Source organism: Meriones unguiculatus, chromosome 8, assembly GCF_030254825.1.
Source record: "Meriones unguiculatus strain TT.TT164.6M chromosome 8, Bangor_MerUng_6.1, whole genome shotgun sequence".
Classification (NCBI taxonomy): Eukaryota; Metazoa; Chordata; class Mammalia; order Rodentia; family Muridae; genus Meriones; species Meriones unguiculatus.
Window position 1 is genome coordinate 70160820 of NC_083356.1, and position 19837 is coordinate 70180656.

The window sequence follows — 19837 nt, forward strand, 5'->3', positions numbered from 1 at the left end:
ATGGGTGACTTGCCGCTCAATTTTTTTTAACATGTACCTAAATGTGGAAATTTAGAGGACAACTTGTGAGAGCTGGCAGTCTCCTTCCACCATCTGTGTCCTGGAGACTTGACCTGTGGTCATCAGACTTGGAGACAGCTCTCACCAGCCTAGTGACTTAACACTTTAAAAGACATGTTGGGGCTCAAGAGGTGTCTGTGTGGTTAACAGAACCCATTGCTTTTGCAGAGGACCTGGGTTCGGTTCCCAGCACCCAGATGTTAGTTTCCAGTTCCAGGGTATCTAAGATCCTCTTCTGAACTCCATGGATACTAGGTATACACATGACATTCTTACATAAACACAGGTAAAAGTAAAACACCCACATAAAATGAAGTAAATCTTAAAAAAATAAAAAAACTAAAGACTCCATCATAAACTTCCCAAGCCCTCCCCACCACCAAATCTGCAACCAGGCTTGACCTTGTGAAACAAGGGCAGTGTGCACTGGAGCCACTCCAACCAGCCAGGCTGTGTGAAACTGTGTGCTGTGTCCAAGTTGTCCTCTGGCCTGTCAGTGAGATGCCCCTAGGAGTTCACAGGAATCTAGGCCTCTCCGGGCCCTGGTCTCTCCTCTCACAGCACTACATGCCCGAGTGTCCCGAAAAGCTTATTAGAGCACCTCTTCTGGGCCCGCCAGAGAGTAATCTGTATGAGAACAGAAAAAGAGCTCACAGCCATTCTCAGGGCCAGTGCTAGCTAGTGCCCCTTCCTGGAGCCCCATGAGCACAGGAGGGATTCTGGGTTCCCTGGCTATCCCCACCACCAACAAAGTTGAGCCTTAAGTGAGACCACAAAATCTCACTGGCATCCTTCCTTCTCTGTCAAAAATATAAAAATAGGCCCTGACTTTTCAGCTCCTGGAGGGTTTGAATGGAGCAAGGCAGGCCTGAAGGCACATCAAGCCTTTGCCTCCCTTTCCTTTGTTCTAACATCTCCTAACCTTCTTGTCTCACATTCCTTGTGGCCTTTGTCTTTTTTTTTTTAATACCTCTAAGGCCTTAACAGCCCATAACACCCACAAACCTTAGCAACCCCTTCTTACTCCACACTCCATAGGTCCCACAGGGCTTCAGGGCCAGGGTCTAGCTTCTGTCTCCTACAGCCTGCTCCTTCCCTTATAGCATCTGGAGAGGAGCTGAGAGCTCCTAACAACTTGGTCATTTCTGGGCAGTTTGAGGTATGGCAGGCACCATGTGAATCTTAGAGCAATTTTTTATTTTTAAGATTTATTTTCTGGCTAGGCATGGTGGTGCACACCTTTGATACCAGCACTCAGGGAGGCAGAGGCAGGCAGATCTCTGTGAGTTCAAGGCCAGACTGGTCTAAAAAGAAAGTTCCAGGACACCCAAGGCTACACGGAGAAACTCTGTCTCCAAAATTCATTTTGTGTTCTTGTGGGGGGAGGGTGTTTTGCCTGCTTATGTATATGCACACCACGTGCATGCCTGGTGCCCAGAGAAGTCAGAAGAGAGCACCTGATCCCCGGAACTGAAGTTACAGATGGTCTGTGAGCCACCATGTGGATGCGAGATGCTGAACCGCAATCCTCTGCAAAAGCAACAAGCATTCTCAACTGCCATGCCTTCTCTCCAGGCCCCATTAGAATAGTTTTCTGATCAGTGGTGATCACTGTGCCAGTGTAACAATGGATGCAAGTGGACAGTGAGATGACATTGCCAGCCTGAGCCATAGTGTGAGCAAGTAAGTGAGTAAGTGAGTGCTCGTTTCATCTGCAAAATACACTTGTAGTCTGACCTTGAGGAGATAAACTGTCACCAGGAGGAAACAAAAGGTTCTTTCAGAAAAGGGAGCCCAGATGGAATGGAGCTTAGAACAGAGCTGTATCACTTTTCCCTTTTTCCTTTCCCCAAAATAGCCATTTGCACAAACTCAATAGGAAGGTTCTTTAAAAACACAGAATGGAGCTGAGACCATGGTGTAGGCCTGTCTTCCTGCTATCTGGGAGGCTAAAGCAGAAGGTTGCAAGTTCAAGGCCTGTCTGGGATGCAGAGTGAGTTCAAGGCCGAACTGTATGACCTAGTGAAACTTTGCCTCAAAAATAAAAAGAGCCAGGCAGTGGTGACACTCAGGAGGAAGAGAAAAGAGGATCTGAGTTGGAGGCCAGCCTGTTCTACAGAATGAGTTCCAGGGTAGCCTGGAATATAGAGAGAAACCCTGTATAAAAACAAAATCAAAACAAGCAAACAAAAACAAAAGAGGGCTGGAAAGGTGGCTCAATGGTTAATAGCACCGCTGCAGAGGGTGGGATGTGAGGGGCTACAATTGCATGTAAAGTTAATAAATAAATAAACTTAAAAAAAGAAGATACACAAATTCAAAGAAAATAAAAAATGGCTCATCTCTGGAAAAAGGAAAAAAGAGCACTGCTGCTCTGTCAGAGGGCCTGGGTTTATTTCCCAGCACCCACATGGCAGCTCACAGCTGTCTCAGGCCCTCTTCTGGCCTCTGTGGTACCAGGCATATGCATGATGCACAGACATACAGGCAAAACACCCATACACATAAAATAAAAGAATAAAAATAAAAAGAGGAAAAGAGAGTCAGCAACAGAGTCAGGACGACTCTGTGGCAGAATGCTTGCCTAGTGCATACAGGCCCCTAGGGTCAATCCCATCACACCACACTTGTTCACTAAGAGTAGGCAGATGTCTGGAACAGCCTGCAGGCTCCATTGAACAGAGAAAATGAGCTGCATAGCAGCGTCATAATGTGGTTACAAAATGGTGAGGAGGATGGGGGCCAGTAGACAGGTGCGTCTCCACCACAACCTCAGACTTCACACCTCTATGTAACACCCGCCTCCTAGGACAGCAGTGAAAATAAGGGAGGCAGCATTGATTCACTGAAGCCTTGATGGAGTAGATGGGACCACCTAGCACTACTGTCACCTACTACTCTTGTCACAAGACAAGATCTTCAGCTGTCATTGAATTGGCATAGCAGGAACCATCTTAGGTAAGCAAGACTGCAGGGTGCACAATGCTAGGGAGAAAAGTCAGAAGGGCTCCAGGAGACCAGACTGCCATGTTCAGGGCTACTAAGTGTGGGTCCAAGCACTGTGAGTATTTTCAGTTCACTTTCCTTTTTGACCACTGGTCTTTTCCTTTCTCACCCCACCTCCCCTGTGGTAAAAGGTATTTGCATTGTAGACACTCAAGTTTTGATTTAAGATATTAGCACCATGAGGAACCAAAGAGACGATGGCTCAGCAGATAAAGCACTGCTTTGCAAGTGTGAAAACCCAACTTTGAATGCCTAGAGCCACATAAAAGTGGATACAGAAGGTCACACACACATCAGTAATTCCAGAGGTCCTATGTTTAACATGAGTGGCAGAGACAGGGAAATCCCAGGATACTAGATATTGCCTGCATTCACACACACACACACACACACACACTTAAATGATTACACAGTAATAATCAGGGCCTGGAGACATAGCTCGGCAGTTAAGGGCGTATTCTGCTCTTGCGGAAGACCAGAGTTCAGTTCCCACCACCTGTGACCAGCAGCTCAGTGCCACTGTGCCAGGCTTCTGCCTGCACTTTTAAGAGATGGTGACGCTAAGCCTATCTTGATGCTGTCATCCATAGGAAAGCTTTTTGAGTGGTGTCCTGAGACAACACAGTCCTTTCCCACATCCCCTGCCACCAAGAAAGAGGCCCAATGCCATAAAGTGTGTTTAAAATGATTACTGGGCCAGGTATAGTTGCACATGCCTCTAATCCCAGCTTTCAGGAGGTAGAGGCATGTAGATCTGTGAGTTCTAGGCTACCCTGAACTACCCTGTGAGTTCTGGGCAGCCAGAGCTATATAGTGAGACTCTGACTAAAATAAGTATTTCAGAGCTAGGAGGTGGTGGCACACACCTTTAATTCCAGCACACAGGAGGCAGAGGTAGATGGATCTACATAAATTTGAAGCCAGCCTGGTCTATAGGGCAAATTCCAGCCACAGCTACACAGAAAAAGAGAAACAAAAATAAAACAAAAAGCCAAAAGATAAACAAGTAAATATAGAATAAAAAAGAAAGAACCAGGCACAGTGTAACTGTAATCCCAGTACTCAGGGAAGCAGAGGTAGTTGGATCTCTGAGATTGAGGCCAGCCTGGTCTACAAAGCAAGTCCAGGACAGCCAAGGCTACACAGAGAAACCTTGTCTCAAAACAAACAAACAAAAAGAAAGAAAGGCAGGAAAAAAGAAAGAAAGAAAACATAAAAACTGGATAATTCAGCTCAGAAACATGGAAGAGGCTTAGTATTTCCCTTGTAAAAGCTTTGCCTAAAGACCAGTGTTCATTCCCCAGAACCCACATAAACCTACATAGTGGAAGGAGAGAATTGACTTCCATGGTGTGTTCTCTGGCCTCCACACTGTTGGGTGGTTTGAATGAGAATGTCCCCTACAGGCTTAGATCATTGAATACTTGGTCTCCCATTCGTGGTGCTGTTTGGGTAGATTTGGAAGGTGTGGCCTTGCAAATATGTCATTAGGGGAAGATTTTGAGGTTTCAAAACTAGGTACCATTCCTAATTTGATATTCTGCTTTCTGCTTGAGTTTAAGATATGAGCTCTCAGTGTGCTGCTCCTAGATGCTATGCCTGCTGTTGCTTACTGCCAGGCTTACCTGCCATGACAGATTCTTATTCTTCCAGAACCATAAATCCAAATGATCCCTTCTTTTTTTTTTTAAGATTTATTATTTATACAACATTCTGCCTGCACACCAGATTTTACTATAGATGGTTATGAGCCACCATGTGGTTGCTGGGAATTGAACTCAGGACCATTGGAAGAACAGTGAGTGCTCTTAACCTCTGAGCCATCTCTTCAGCCAAATGATCCCTTCTATAAGTTACCTTAGTCATAGTGTTTTATCACAGCAGTAGAAAAGCAAACACATGGTACATGAGTTTACTCACACATATACACACACACATAAACTCCCTAAAGGACCCCTGGGAAAACCACTTCTCAGCTTACATTTATTGGCAGGGTCTTCTTCTGTTCACTATGTTCCTGTAGGGCCCCATGTTTTTCTTCATCCTTTTCCCTCCTGTTCTGCAGATGACATAATCTACGGGTTTATCTTTAAGATTACTGATTCCTTCTTCTGTCTGTAAACTGACACAGCAGCTCATATGACAGGTACATGAGGAAGACACCATCGACTCTGCCAGGTTTGTTTGTTTGTTTGTTTTTCAATATTTATGTCCAGTTTTTATCGTTTCAACAACATTCTCAAGTGAATGTTGAACATAGCCCAAAAGAACCCTGTATTAAACCACAAAGCAAGTCACAGTAATTTTAGGATACTAAAATCAGACAGAGCATCTCTTCTGACTGAAGGGGGTGGAATAAAACTAAAGACCAACAGCAAAAAGAAAGCTGGAAATTTCACAAATATTTGGAAATTTGATAGCACATTCTTAAACAAGTTAGGTATCAAGGAAGAACTCAAAAGAACTTTCACAAAACAAACCAAGAAATCCAACCACCTGAGGTATGAAAGCAAACCAAAAAGCTGAGAAAATGGCTCAGTGGTTAAGAACACTGGCTGCTCTTCTAGAGGACCTGGGCTCAGTTCCCAACAGCCTGTAATGACAGTTCCAGGGCTTCTGACTCCCTCACATAGACATACATTTGGGAAAACACCAATAGACATAAAAATAAATCTTTGAAAAAAGAAAGAAACCAGGCACGGTGGTACACGCCTTTAATTCCAGCATTCTGGAGGCAGAGGCAGGAGGATCTCTGAGTTCGAGCCCAGCCTTGTCTACAAGGAAGTCCAGGACAGCCAGTGCTACACATAAAAACCCTGTCTCAAAACAAAACAAAACAAAATCAGCTAGGTGGTGCATGCCTTTAATCCTAGAATTCTGGAGGCAGATGCAGTCGGATCTCCAGTTTCAAGGCCAGCCTGGTCTATAGAGTGAATTTCAGGATAGCTAAGGCTACACAGAAAAACCCTGTCTCAAAAAGAGGGGGGGGGGAAGGAGGAAGAAAGAAAGGGAGAAGAAACAAGGACTGACCATGATCACGACCACAGGAGACAGGCAGAGGTACCTGGAAGCAGAGATGTGGGAAAATTACATGCTGAAAAAGGAGAGCAAGGTGCTGGAGAGATGGCTTAATGCTTAAGCGCACTGATTGATCTTGCAATAGAGCCTGGGTTGGAGTCCCAGATCTACAAGGGGGCTCACAATCCTCTTCTGGTTTAGGCCTTTAATCCCAGCATTCAGCAGGCAGAAGGTAGATGTCTGTGAGCTCCAGGCCTACCCTGGTCTGTGTGGTGATACACTGTGGAAAAGAAAGCAAGAAAGAAGAGATGGAGGGAAAACAGGCAGGCAGGTTGTTTGTTACATGGGGAATTATGCATACAGCTCTTGCAGAGTACCAGAGTTCCATTCTCAACACCTGTATCAGGCAGCTCCCAACCAACTGCATGTTAATTCCAGTTCCATGTGGATCTGATGTTTCTGCCCTCTATGCACCTGAACATGTCCACACACAGGCACATATAAACATAATTAAAAATAAACATTTTAAAAGAGTCATACAAGAAATAGGAAAAAGGAAACTATCAAGACCACCGCTACTAAAATGACAGTGTCCGGCCCAGCACCTGAAGTCTTGCACTGAGGCACACGGAAAGGACTTGGAGCTTGTTGTTTTGGCCAGGCATCTCAGTAAGGATAAAATGTACTGCACGGAAGTTGTCTATGAGAAAACCAAACCCAGGGAGCACCCTTTGGGCTCCTCTCTTAATGGCAACCACATCTACTGTCTCAAGTGTGTTCAGAGTGTAAGAATGTTAAATGATCTGAGGCATGATCATAAAACCCTGCCCCAGGCTGGTGGATCACACATCTGACTGGTCAGGGAGGACCGGGTGGGTAAAGAAGAAAAGAAACAGAAACAAATTCATCCCTGAGGCCTTGAAGGCACAGGTATTTTGATGGAGGATGCAGGAGCTGCCTGCCCCTTTAGAGAGAACTGCGTTTACAAGCTTACATGCCTAGGTGGCAAAGAGGAGCCACAGAGACAGAGAAGGGGGAAGGAACATGGAGCAGACAACTGCCCCCCACTTCCACCCACCCCAGCCAAGGAACTACTTCTGGGAGCTCACTGAGGAAGCAGCAGCAACCCCTCTGCTCTGACACGATGAAGAGGAGCTAACCACCTTTGACCTGGGCTAGAGTTTCACATGCTTTGGGATGCAGGTAAAGACTAGAGGCTGTCAGGCTCTGAGGGCCAGTGGGACTTGTTTCAGGAGAACCTGGAGAGTTTTTGTTGTCTTCTGTTTTGTTTTTGTTTTTAGAGACAGGGTTTCTCCTGATAGCCCTGGCTGTCCTGGACTCACTGTGTAAACCTGGTTGGCCTCAAAATTCAGAGATCTGCCTGCCTGTACCTCTCAAGTGCTAGAATCAAATGTGTGCACCACCACTCCCAGACTTAGAAAAATAAGTCTTTTTTTATTTTTTTTTTTCCTTTTCTTTTTGGTTTTTCAAGGCAGGATTTCTCTGTGTAGCCCTGACTGTCCTGAACTCACTCTGTAGACCAGGCTGGCTTCCTTGAACTCAGATTATCCACTTGCCTTTGCCTCCTGAGTACTGGGTAAAGGAGTATGCCAACACCGCCCAGCACAAAAAGAAATCTTAGTTAGGGTTTTGTTTTGTTGTAAGTGAATTTAACTCTAGTGTAGCTTGTTGCATCATCTGTTTTCAGCCAGGTTGTGTTTACGGACTTTGCACACTCATTTTGAGGACCCCAGGTTCAAAGGTGAAAAGCACTGGATGTGCTTTGGAATCAAATACAGGCTTGATGGGGAAAAGGGAACCCAAGCTAGCAAGATGCTCTCTGTTGGACATAGTTAGTAGATCCTCTGGGTTTCTTTGTTTTTTAATTTAAATTTATTTATAATTTATTCACTTTACATCTCACTTGCAGCCCCCTCCCTCATCTCCTCCAGGTCCCACCCTCACTTCCTCTTCCCCCCTATCCCCCTCCCCTGTTCTTCAGAAAGGGGGAGCCCTCCTCCCCTACAAACTGACCCCAGCCTATCAAGTCTCATTAGGACTCCCTGCACCCTCTTCCTCTGTGGCCTGGCAAGCCCCTCCTCTGGGTTTCCAGTGAGATCTACACCTTGGTGGGGGTGGGATTTTAAAGTTATTTTATTGTTTTATGTGTATGAAGTTTCTTTGATTTATTTTAGTTTTTTTTGTTTGTTTGTTTGTTTTGTTTTGTTTTGTTTTTCCAGACAGGGTTTCTCTGTGTATCCCTGGCTGTCCTGGAACTCCATTTATAGACCAGGCTAGGCTCAAGCTCAGAGATCTACCTGCCTCCACTTCTGCCTCCCCAGCCCTGGGATTAAAGGTGTAGGCCTCCATGCCCAGCTGTGTATGAGTGCATTTGTCTGTGCACCACATGTGTGTCTAGTTCCCATGAATAAGGACAGAGGACATTGGATCCCCTGTTAGCCACCATGTGAGTGCTGGGAATTAAACCCAGGTCCTCTGGAAAAGCAGCCAGTGCTCTTAAACCTCTGACCCCTCTCCCCGACCCTGTGTGTTTTGGGGTGGGCTTTTTGTTTTGTTTTGTTTTTGGGTTTTGGGTTGCTTTTGTTTTTTGAGAAAGGATCTCTCACCTGGGTGAATCTGGTGCATGCTTTTAGTCCTAACACACAGTAGGCAGAGGAATGCTTATCTCTATGAGTTCAAGGCCAGCCTGGTCCACAGAGCAAGTTCTAGGAAATCTAGAACTACGCAGAAAAGACCTATTTTGGAAAAAAACAAATGAAAAGAGACAGAGAGGCACACAGGATCTTATAGTATAGCCTAGCTGGCCTTGAACACACAAAATTTACCTGGTGTGATTAAAGGTGTTCATTGTTGTGCTGTGTAGCTACGTGGTTTTATGTCTGTACCCTACCCTGTGATCCCCACCACATGATTTGAAGCTCTTGTCTAATTGCTCACAAGGAATCTTACTGGGAATCAGGCACTACTGCAAAGGTGCTGGCGCACACCTTTGATCCCAGCATTCAGGAGGCGGGGGCAGGCAGATCTATGAGAATTTGAGGCAACCGGGTCTGCAGAGTGAGTTCCAGGACAACCAGGGCTACACAGAGAAACCCTGTCTCGAACAGTAAAAATAAAAAGGCTAGGGTGAGAACACTACTAGGTAGCCAGAACCAGATGTAAACATGTTGAGATTAATTTAAAACTTGTTTGAGGGGGAGGGAGCTGGGGACAGAACCCAGGGCCTTGAGCCTTGAGATTACTGGGCAAGCACTCTGCCACTAAACTAAATTACCAACCCCAAAATAAGAAAATCTTAAAACACCTGGAAGATGGAATTCCATTAATGCAGAGCTGACTGAAAGTTAATCCCAAGGGCTGGTGGACTCAGTGAGTGAGTGATGGAGCATAGGAGTAGCTCCCTTCTGAACATAACAGATGTAATATTCATAGCCTTAGTGGACAAACCTGGGCTAGGTTTCAGCCTCCAGGGATGAGCCCAAGCATGTCAGTGGGTGTCAACACAACAGTGCTGGTAGCTCTGTATACCAGAGAAATGGCATCTACCACGGAGGTGGAGTGGCCCGCTTATCATAGTGACCAACACAAAGCTGTGGCTTGTGTTTTCAGGCACTTTCTGGGGAAAACAAACAAGCAAGCAAACAAACAAACCTATGTCCTCATTCGAGGGGTTCTGTTGTGAGGCTTTGTTTTGTTTTTCTGGGCCTCATTCTATCCCTGAGCTTTGCAGCTACACAGATGGATGTAAAACTGTCCTGAGGTCTTTATTGGAGTAGAATAGTTGCTTTGCAGTAATAAAATCCCTTCCCACTAAAGGAGGCTGTGACAACCCACAAGACAAGCAAAAGTTAAGAATTCTTTACACATGCCTGTAATTGCAGCACTCAGGGAGGCAGAGGCAAGCAGATCTCTGTGAGTTCAAAGCCAACCTGGTTTGCAAAGTGAGTGCAGGACAGCCAAGGCTACACAGAGAAACCCTGTCTCAGAAAACAAGAAAAGAAAAGAAAATCTTTGATGGGGAATGGTATGTTTGCATTTTGCTGCTCTGTTTCCTAAAAATACCATGGAAAATACTCAAGATTTGTTCTTCTATCCCAGACACATCCATTTTTTCATTCAAGAAGAAATAATTGGGGTTGGAGCTATGTCTCAGTGTTTAAGAGCACTAGCTGTGGGGCTGGAGAGATGGCTCAGAGGTCAAGAGTCCTGTCTGTTCTTCCAGAGGTCCTGAGTTCAATTCCCAGCAACCACATGGTGGTTGATAACCATCTGCAATGAAATCTGGTGCCCTCTTCTGGCATATATGCAGGCAAAACATATACATAATAAGTACATCTCTTTCCAAAAATTGCAGGGCTGGAGAGCTGGCTCAGAAGTTAAGAGCACTCACTGCTCTTCTAGAAGACACAGATTCAATCCCCAGCATCCACATGGCACCTGTCTGTAACTCCAATATCTGACACCCTCACACAGACATGCAGGCAAAATACCAATGCACATGAATAAAAAGAAATAATTTTTAAAAAAGAGAAAAATCACTGACCCCATTAACCCCATTAAAATCACTGACACATTAACCCCAGCCAGCACTCAGGGGTTCTCTGTGAGTTCAACACCAGGTCTATATAGTGAGTTCCAGGACAATCAAAGCTACATAGTGAGACCTCTCTTGAAGAGAGAGAGAATGCAAGAAAGAGAGAGAAAGATCAAATAAGTGTTGCAGAGGGCTCTATATTTTGTTGTGTTCTTTTTATAGATGGTTGTGAGCCACCATGTAGTTGCTGGACCTCTGGAAGAGCAGACAGTGCTCTTGACCACTGAGCCATCACTCCAGTCCCCAAAATATATATATATATTTTTAAATTCAATAGCAAGAGCTGGAGAGATGGCTCAGCAAATAAGAGCACTGTTTGCTCCTCCAGAGGTCTGAGTTCAATTCCCAGCAACTACATGGTGGCTCACAACCAGTTATACTGCAATCTGATGCCCTCTTCTGGCATGCAGGCATACATGCAGATAGACTGCTCATACGTCAAAAAAATTAAATATTTATAAATAAATGTCCAACGGTATGCCAAGCAGTGATGGCACACACCTTTAATCCCAGCACTCAAGAGGCAAAAGTAGGCGGATACTCTAGTTTGAGGACAGCTTGGTCTACCTGGTGAGTTCCAGGAGAGCCAGGACTACACAGAGAAACCCTGTCTGGAAAAACCTAATTAAGAGGACTGTAGGGATGGCTCAGTGGTTGAGAGTACTGTCTGTTCTTCCAAATGGACCTGGGTTCAATTCCCAGCACCCACACGGCAGCTCCCAACTGTCTATATCCCAATTCTAAGGGATCTGACACCTTCATACTAATGCACATAAAATAAAATTTTTAAAAAACCTAATTAATTAATTATTCAATAGCAAAAGACAAGGGACACACTTTTTAATTTATTTTTCTTTGTGTGTACATTTGCACACGGATGTTATAGCACACATGTGAGAGTTGGTTCTCTCCTTTCACTGGGTGGGGTCCAGGGATCAAACATGAGGTGGGTGGTCACACCACATCCATGGTCAGGAAGCAGAGCGAGAGCTGGGTGGGGCACTGTGCTCCTTTTCTTGGTGTTATTCAGCCAGTAGAAGGGCTCCACGCACATTCAGTGGGAGTCCTCCCACCTCGGCTAACTCATTCTAGGAATTTTCTTACAGACATGCCTAAAGGGGCCCCCTCAGAGTTCTAGATGTCAAGCTGATGTCCAGATTTGCATTTTGGAAAATGATGAGCTATTGGGAGGCAGCTGGGATCTTCTGGTGGTAGGGAGTATTGTTCTCCCAGACTCCTTCCTGAGGTGAGGAGGAGCTCTGGTCTGCCACACCTTTCTACCATGCTGCTGCAGTCTCAGCTCAGGCTCAATGTGACAGGACCAAGTCACCATGATCGAAACCACAGGCCAACAAATCCCTGCTTCTTCCACTTGCTTCTCAGGTACACTGTCATTGGTGAAAGCTTGACTGGCACTGCAGTCTTCATGCAGCCAGCCCTCCTTCCCAAGGCTCACCCCTGCAGACACCGGTACACACAGGTGTGGGGTTGTGGCATGTGTCTCCCTCTAGGCTCAGCTCCAACCGCTGCTGCAGGCTCTGTGGTTCCATGTTGCCTGTCATCCCCAAGTCCTTGACACAGGTGTGGTCAGCGGAGTGTGGCTGAGGCCCATGGATATGAGCACTGGGCCAGGCTGGAGGGAAGTGAGCCTCGGGCTAGGGCACATGGGTGTGGCTTTTTGCAGGGTGATGGGTGGCAACTCTGTTGATTTGTGCAGTCTAGCCCTGAGGTTTAGCAATACCTCTGCCTGTGTGGAAACAGCCATCATGACACAAGTTCCTTTAAGCCCTATCAGAGGGTCTGCATTTTCAGAGATGGGAAATGATGCCAACTTGAAGATTCTCTGAGATAATTAGGGGGTTGAGGCAATTAGGAACCCGCTCTGCCTTTCTGTCTCAAGAAGCATTTGAGGTGGTATTTTCCTGAGAGCCCTGGACAGACCAGAGTGCTAGTATGTGAAGGGTTCAGGGAACCTCTCAGCACAGCTGGCTCTCCTCCTTGGGCCTCCATTCTCATCCCACCTGCTCTTGTCTTATCACAACAACATAGATAATTTTATGTCTTCCTTCCAGTTTGGAGCCTTTTTTTTTTCCTTCATCCCCCTTACCCTCCTCCTCTTTTTTTGAGACAAAGTCTCAAACATGTAGCCTGGGCTGTCCTGGAACTCACTATGTAGACCAGAACTCACAGAGATCCACCTGCCTCTGCCGCCCAAGTGCCCAAGCACCGAAGGCTTGCACAACATCAAAGTTGCCCACTCCAACTTTCTTTTTTTTTGTCTAATTGTTAGTATTTCTGGTACTATAAGGAATACTGATAGAAGTGCTCTATCCCTTTGAGATAGGGTCTCATTGTTTCTGAATTTTTTGTTTTGTTGTTTTTTCCAGGCAAAGTTTATCTGTCCTAGACTCAATTTGTAGACCAGGGTGGCCTCAAACTCACAGATATCCACCTGCCTCTGCCTCCCCAAGTGCTGAGATTAAAGGTATATGCCACTGTTCCCAACTTGTTTCTTATTTCAGGGGAAAAAAAAATAACCAAACTTTCTGTTCTCTCCACATAAGTTGTTCTCATTTATTGCACTGAGGAAATTGACTTATACTCCTAAGTTGCTGTGACTGTTTATCAAGAACTGCTGTTGAGTAGTATGGGACTGATAGAGAGATTGCTCAGTAGTTAAGAACACATACTGCTCTTCCAGAGGACCCAAGTTGAGTTCCCAGTGGCTCACAAGTGCCTATAACTCCAGGTCCAGGGGAAACTGATGCCCTCTTCTGGCCCTGTGGGTACTGTGCTCACATACACAAGCTGATACACAGACACACATACACAAATTAAAAAAAAGATGTTGGTCCTTGCCAAATGCCTTTTATGCATGTCCTGTATATACAACTTAATTTTGCATTCTGTTCAAGAGGCAGATGGCATTGATTGATTTGCATGTGTTGTGCCAACCTTAAACCTCAAGAACATACTTCCTTGTGTTTCTGTAATCTGTTTTCAAATTATATCATTTAGCTATAGTATGAAAAGCAAAGATGCACATGGACCACCAGAACAGAAGAGTGTGTTCAGAAAAAATCCACATACAGTCACCTTGTTTCCAGTATGGCCACTCACAGATGATGCTGGAAAATTGAGTCTTCCATGTGGGATGAATAGAATTTGTGTGTCACCTGATACCACACATAATACTCAACAGAGCGAAGACATAGATCTAAGACCTGAGACTAACCCTTTGGAAACCGAGAAGCGCTGCCTGACGTTGGTCTTGGTGATGATGTGTTGAACATCACACTAAAAGGTGGCAGACTCGAAATACACAAGCAGGCTCCACCAGCCCGAGAAGCTTTAGCTAAGCAAACGAGGCAATGGGACAAGAAAGAATTTTTAAAATGAAAATGAGGGGAAAAAAAAAAAAAGGAAAGGAGAAAAAGTAACAATGTCCCCCCACAAAAAAAAAAAAAAAAAGAGTGAAGAACCTGCACAGACATTTTTTTCCAGAGATACAAGAATGAACGGCAGGAACAAGAGAGATGCTCAGTGTCTCAGAGCACTTGTTGCTCTTTCAGAGGACCAGCAAATGGCTCTCGGTACCCATGTTGAATCACCTGTAACTCCAGCTCCAGGGCCTCTGTCACCCTTTTTTACAACCTACAGGCACCTTAAAAAAAAAAAGAGCAGTAGCAAGGTGGCCTATACCCTTAATCCCAATACTCAGGAGGCCGAGACAGGTGGATCTCTGAGTTCAAGACCAGTCTGGCCCACCAAGTTCCAAGACAACCAAGGCTACACAGAGAAATTCTGTCTCAAAAAACCAGCAGATAGACAGACAGATAGGTAGATAGGTAGGTAGATAGATAGATAGATAGATAGACCTGTCACCCGAACACACAGAGATGGGGAATCAAAATTTCAGGAGAGAAAGGATGGCTGCATTTTCAGGTTCCATTTTCTCCCTTTATTCTGAGTTCCCAGATGGCATAGTGCTGCTCACAGTTAATACGGGTTTTTCCCACTGTGATATTCTCACAGACAGACCCAGGACTGTGTGTGTGTGTGTGTGTGTGTGTGTGAGAGAGAGAGAGAGAGAGAGAGGGAGAGATCTGTATATCCTTGCAGAGTTTACATGGAGTTCCTTCCACTATCACCCTTCCTTTCTCTATTTTTAGACAAGGTCTCACAGTGTAGCCCTGGTTGCTCTGGAACACATTGCTAGAGACCAGATTGCTCCACCTGCCAACCTGAGCACGGGGCTCTTGGCTCTCGCCGCTTCGGTGGTGGGAGGTGTGAGCCTGAGCTGCAGCTTGTAATTTGTAATAAAAAGATCCTCATGTGGTTTGCAACGGACTCGGCTCCTGGTGGTGGTCTTTTGGGGTATCGCGATTCGAGCACAACATAATTTGGGGGCTCTCTGGGGTCCCCAAGACCTCGCAGGACTCCTGAGCCGGAGGATCGGAAGCCCGGGTAAGCGCGTTTGACTTGGCCAAGTTCTGTTTCTCTGTTCTGTCATTCTGTGTATTTTTGAGATCTCAAGGTAGTACACAGTGAGTGCCAGGGATCGGCTGTGTCATTGTACACCGGCTTCGGAGCCGGCAGACCGAGGCCACGGGGATCTCGGGAGACGTCCCCGATCCCAGTGGGGCAGAGCTCCCCAATAGCACTGTGAGGGACCCGGGGTCCCAAATCTGTTTGATAGGCCTAGAAAGTGGGTCGCTCCCACAAACACAGGAAGTACTGGCAGAATCTGTTGTTTTGTGTTTCTGGCTGTCTAGCATGCTGAGTAAAAAAAGAAAGTGCTGGAGGAAGTAAGTAAAGTTTTGTCTTTCTGTTTAAACGTATGTAAGGACATCATGTTTCTGTTACGTGTTTGTTCTGAATGCTAGTTACTCTGGCAGTGGCAGGGCCGGACCAAGGGCAGCGTCAGGTTTCTGTTTCCCCTGAAGCTTTGCTTCTAGTATGGCTTGCGAGCATCAAAAGAGTGGTTTGGGTCCACTCACCTGGATTGGCCCATTGAGGCGGGCAGCCATGCCTTTAACGCTGGGGGTCGTGGGACAGTCTTTGTGGATGCACTAACCGCCCCTTCTCTGAAGTGGGAAGGAGCAGATTGTTCTGCTCCCCCAACAATTTGAATCTGAGCCTGAGCACCTTGGCTAGATAAAGGTGATTCCTATGTTTCTTGTGTGTATTTCTCTGTGCCTAGCTGGACCACCTCTGCTCATGATGTCATGAGACCACAGGAGCCAGGGACACTGATGGACTACCTAGTCATCTCTTTGTCATTTTGATTGGCACATGGATTGGTATATTTATTTAGCTTATAATTTATCCTTCTCAGGTCTCTGATCACTTTGACAGCTAGGCTAAGCTAATGGTAGCTTTGCAGCTAAAGAGCAGACAATTAGATCCACTGTTAGCTCATTGATGAGTTCATTAACTAGTTAGAACTACTAGGTACTAGATCTCTTATTTAGAAAAAAAGACAGGTTTGCCCTGCTCACAGGATTCATGTCAGTTGCCTGTGTTTTAAGATATATAAATGGATAAAAAAAAATATGGAGCTTATGTAGGGTCTGTGGATATAGGAGTTTAGGTTGTAAAAATCTAGAGAGTGTTGTTATTTGGTCTGAGAAAATGTTTCAGGGTTAATAAATGCAAAAAAAGATTGAAGAGTCTAAATAGATGCTTTAAGGTATATAATTATAAGTTATAAAGATACAAAAATAATTTAAAGTGTATTAAAAATGGGAGATACTGTAGATTTCTCTCCCCCCTCTTTGCTACTGTTGTGCTTATGTTATAAAATTTCAGAAGTTCAGAGTTTTGGTATTGATCAATAGAGTTCTGATAAGTTGATGGAGCACTGACTGCTTATTATTCAGTCACCGACTTGAGGTTTTAATTTCCTTTGGTTAGCTTCTGGAGATAGACTTAAAGGTGCTTCTCGTCATGTTGAAAACATTTGTTTAATGTGTATATCTGACCCAAAAGTCATAGCTTTTACTATGGTATTCTTAATATCTGTCATTTCTGGGGTAGACTTTGACACAGGAATATCTTAAACATATTCCTTCTAGTTGCTTTGTTAAGGAAAATCCAAGCATCCAGGGTTTAGCACTAAAGCCGTTTATGTATTCCTGCCTAACTTTCCAATGTGACATGGAAGTGGGGACTAAAAGTAGATGCTGAGTATACGAAAAATGGCCAAGCTCCATTGATGGGTGATTACAGCTGTGCCCACAGAAAAAAGTGTTAAGAGTTCCAGACCATGGATGCACTTAAGTTGTTTATAAAAGGTTACAAAACAAACAGCTAACTTATGCTCATTCCATTGGATGTAGTTTTACCTGTTACTCTCAGAATGTTGTTATAATAGATTTGCTGATGTTACTTTTTTGAGTTTTTTAAAAAATATATATTTCCTTTGTGTACCAAAAATTTCATGAGTTTCAGGAAATCAAAAGGTCATGAGACCTGAATCTGGCATAGCTCAAACGGATCCCAGATGAGTTTTTCCCTGGTCTTGGGATTCCTCACTTTTCCCATTTAATAGACAAATGTTAACTTCTGTCTCTAGTCTGAATTTGTCTCAGCAGATTTTCACCTGTTTGACTCTGTTCCAGGATCAGCTATGGACTGCAAGCTGAATCTGGACTTCCTGGAAACTGACATTGCTCCCTACCTCTTCGGGTTGATCAACTAACCAGATGCTTGTGACTGCCCCACTGCCCAGCCTTTGACTGGCATTTCAGCCTCCCTAGCCCCTGATGCCAATGGTCCATTGTCAGCACTGAAGAAGCTCCAGAAGATGGATTTTCAGCTTCAAAGCCCACCTAGCAGGCTGAAATGCTAAGTCAAAAGGGGTTCTCTGGCATTAGCTATTATCTTGGGCATCTGCTTAGCTGAAATGGAAACTAATATTGCAGCAACTGGACTAAAAGCCTAGAGAGACACTAGAGAAAAAGGATAATAGTTCTCTTTGGCTTACTACCCCTATATCCACCCTGAAGGGACCCCATTTTGATTTTTATCTTTGGGCCTTGTATTTTAAACTGTGTGATGTCTTTCATGAAAAAAAATGTTTGGGAGCAATACACTAATGGTACTCAGATCCCATTGTAAAAAGGTAAATCTATAGGATACAAGGGGTCATATCTGGAAGACCCAAGATTGGGTCTTCAAATGATCATGGGAAGGGGGGAAATGAGAGACCAAAAGATTAAAAATCAGCCATTATTAAAGTTTAAGGCCTAAACTAGCTGGGTGAGGTCCAGTAATACTCTGAGGGGAAGAACCTGCCATACTGCATTCTTTCCCCACCCACTAGAGACACAGTTGCTAGGAAACTGGCCCATCCCCCTAAGGAAGGACACCAGATCATTAATGGTTTGGGGACCTTCCTATAGCCAATCAATTCAAAATGTAGCATTTTGACCAATAGATGCTTGCCAGGCAGGAATCACCCCTGCCTTGGGCATGCTGGGAGGGACCAAAATCTTTAAATCACCCAACTAACCTGAGCACGGGGCTCTCGGCTCTCACTGCTTTGGCAATGTGTGTGTGTGGGGGGGAGCCCAAGCTGCAGCTTGTAATTTGTAATAAAAAGATCCTCATATGGTTTGCAACGGACTCGGCTCCTGGTGGTGGTCTTTTGGGGTATCGCAATTCGGGCACAACACTACCACACCCAGCTCTATCTTAATGTACCTCTTTCTTTCTTTATGGTTTTTCGAGACAAGGTTTCTCTGTGTAGCCCTGGCTGTCCTGGAACTCACTCTGTGGAACAGGCTGGCCTCAAACTCAAAGATGGCCTGTCTCTGCCTCCCAAGTGCTGGGATTAAAGATATGCCCCATCCCCTGCCCCAGACTAATTTTTATAATTTTGCTACCTGGGAGACTGAGGCACCAGAATCATTTGAGTTTAGAAATTGTCCAGGAGACAACAATATAACAAGCCTAGACAAGTGAGCAAGCAAACAACCGAGCAAAAAGGAAATCCAAATGGGCAGGTGATATAGCTCAGCCTCAGAGCCTTTGCCCAACATGTGAGAGACCTTGGGTGTGACTCCTAGCACAGCAAAATGCTTTTCTGTTTTGTTTTTAATTGCATTTACAGTTTAAAAACGTAAGCAGAGAAGGGGCTACATAGCTGGCAGTAAGTAGACCACCAGCTAGAAGAGAAAGGAAACGGAAACCACAATAAGATGCCCCCGCAAAGATCTAGAGATAATGTCAAGCAGATACTTGGAAACCTGTGTTAGCAAAGGGCAGCAATAGCTGGGCTGGCCATGCACAGATGAGTGAATTAGAACCTCTGATATCATTAAGCTAAAAAAGGGAAAGAGGGTCAGAATCGCACTACAATTCTGATGGTGGGATGAACCAAAACTACATGAACTAAGCCAAACACAAAAGGGCTCATCCTGTGAGCGATGCTTATAAGAAGTACCTAGTCTGGGACAATTCATAGAAACAGAAGGTTTGCCCTAGAGGGAAGAAGAGGAAGCTGGTGGTTCCTGGGTCAGCCCTTCAGTTTGGAACCACACTTCAGTTTGGTCTGAGTTGATGCTTAAGGACAAACTTCAAGGTGGCTAAAATGGTGGCTGGGACAGGGCTTGGTTAGTAGAGTTTGTCTGGCATGCACAAAGCCCTGGGTTCCATCCCAGCACCTCATATTCTGTGCAGCAGTCAGAAATTCAAGGACATCCCCAGCTACAAGAGGAGTTTCAGGCTAGTTGGAGTGCATGAGTTCCTGCCTTCACACAAAAAAAGAGGCCGGGCTGTGTTGGCACACACCTTCAATCCCAGGTCTTAGAAGGCAGAAGCAAGTAGATTTCCAAGTTCAAGGCCAGCCTGGTTTTCAGAGTGAGTTTCACAACAGCCAAGGCCACACAGAGAAACTCTGGTTTAAAAACAAACAAATAAACAAAAAACAAAACAAAACAAAAACCTAAATGGATGTTAAATTTATTTGTATTTTACTATTAAAAAAAATCTTGGGCTGGGTGTGATGGCATGCCTTTGGTCCCAACTTTGTTTCCAACATTCGAGAGGCAGAGGCAGGTGGACCTCTAATTTGATGCTAGACTGGTCTATATAGCCAGTTCCAGAACAGCCAAGGCCTGTCTCAAAACAAAA

General features: G+C 44.9%; 1 long non-coding RNA gene across 1 annotated transcript; it reads left to right on the forward strand.

The window, feature by feature from the left end:
• The first annotated feature begins 15401 nt into the window (after positions 1-15401).
• Positions 15402-18328, forward strand: LOC132656021 (uncharacterized). Its single transcript, XR_009593978.1, has 2 exons — positions 15402-15507; positions 17323-18328. It is a non-coding gene; the product is annotated as an uncharacterized LOC132656021 (long non-coding RNA).
• Positions 18329-19837: the final 1509 nt, after the last annotated feature.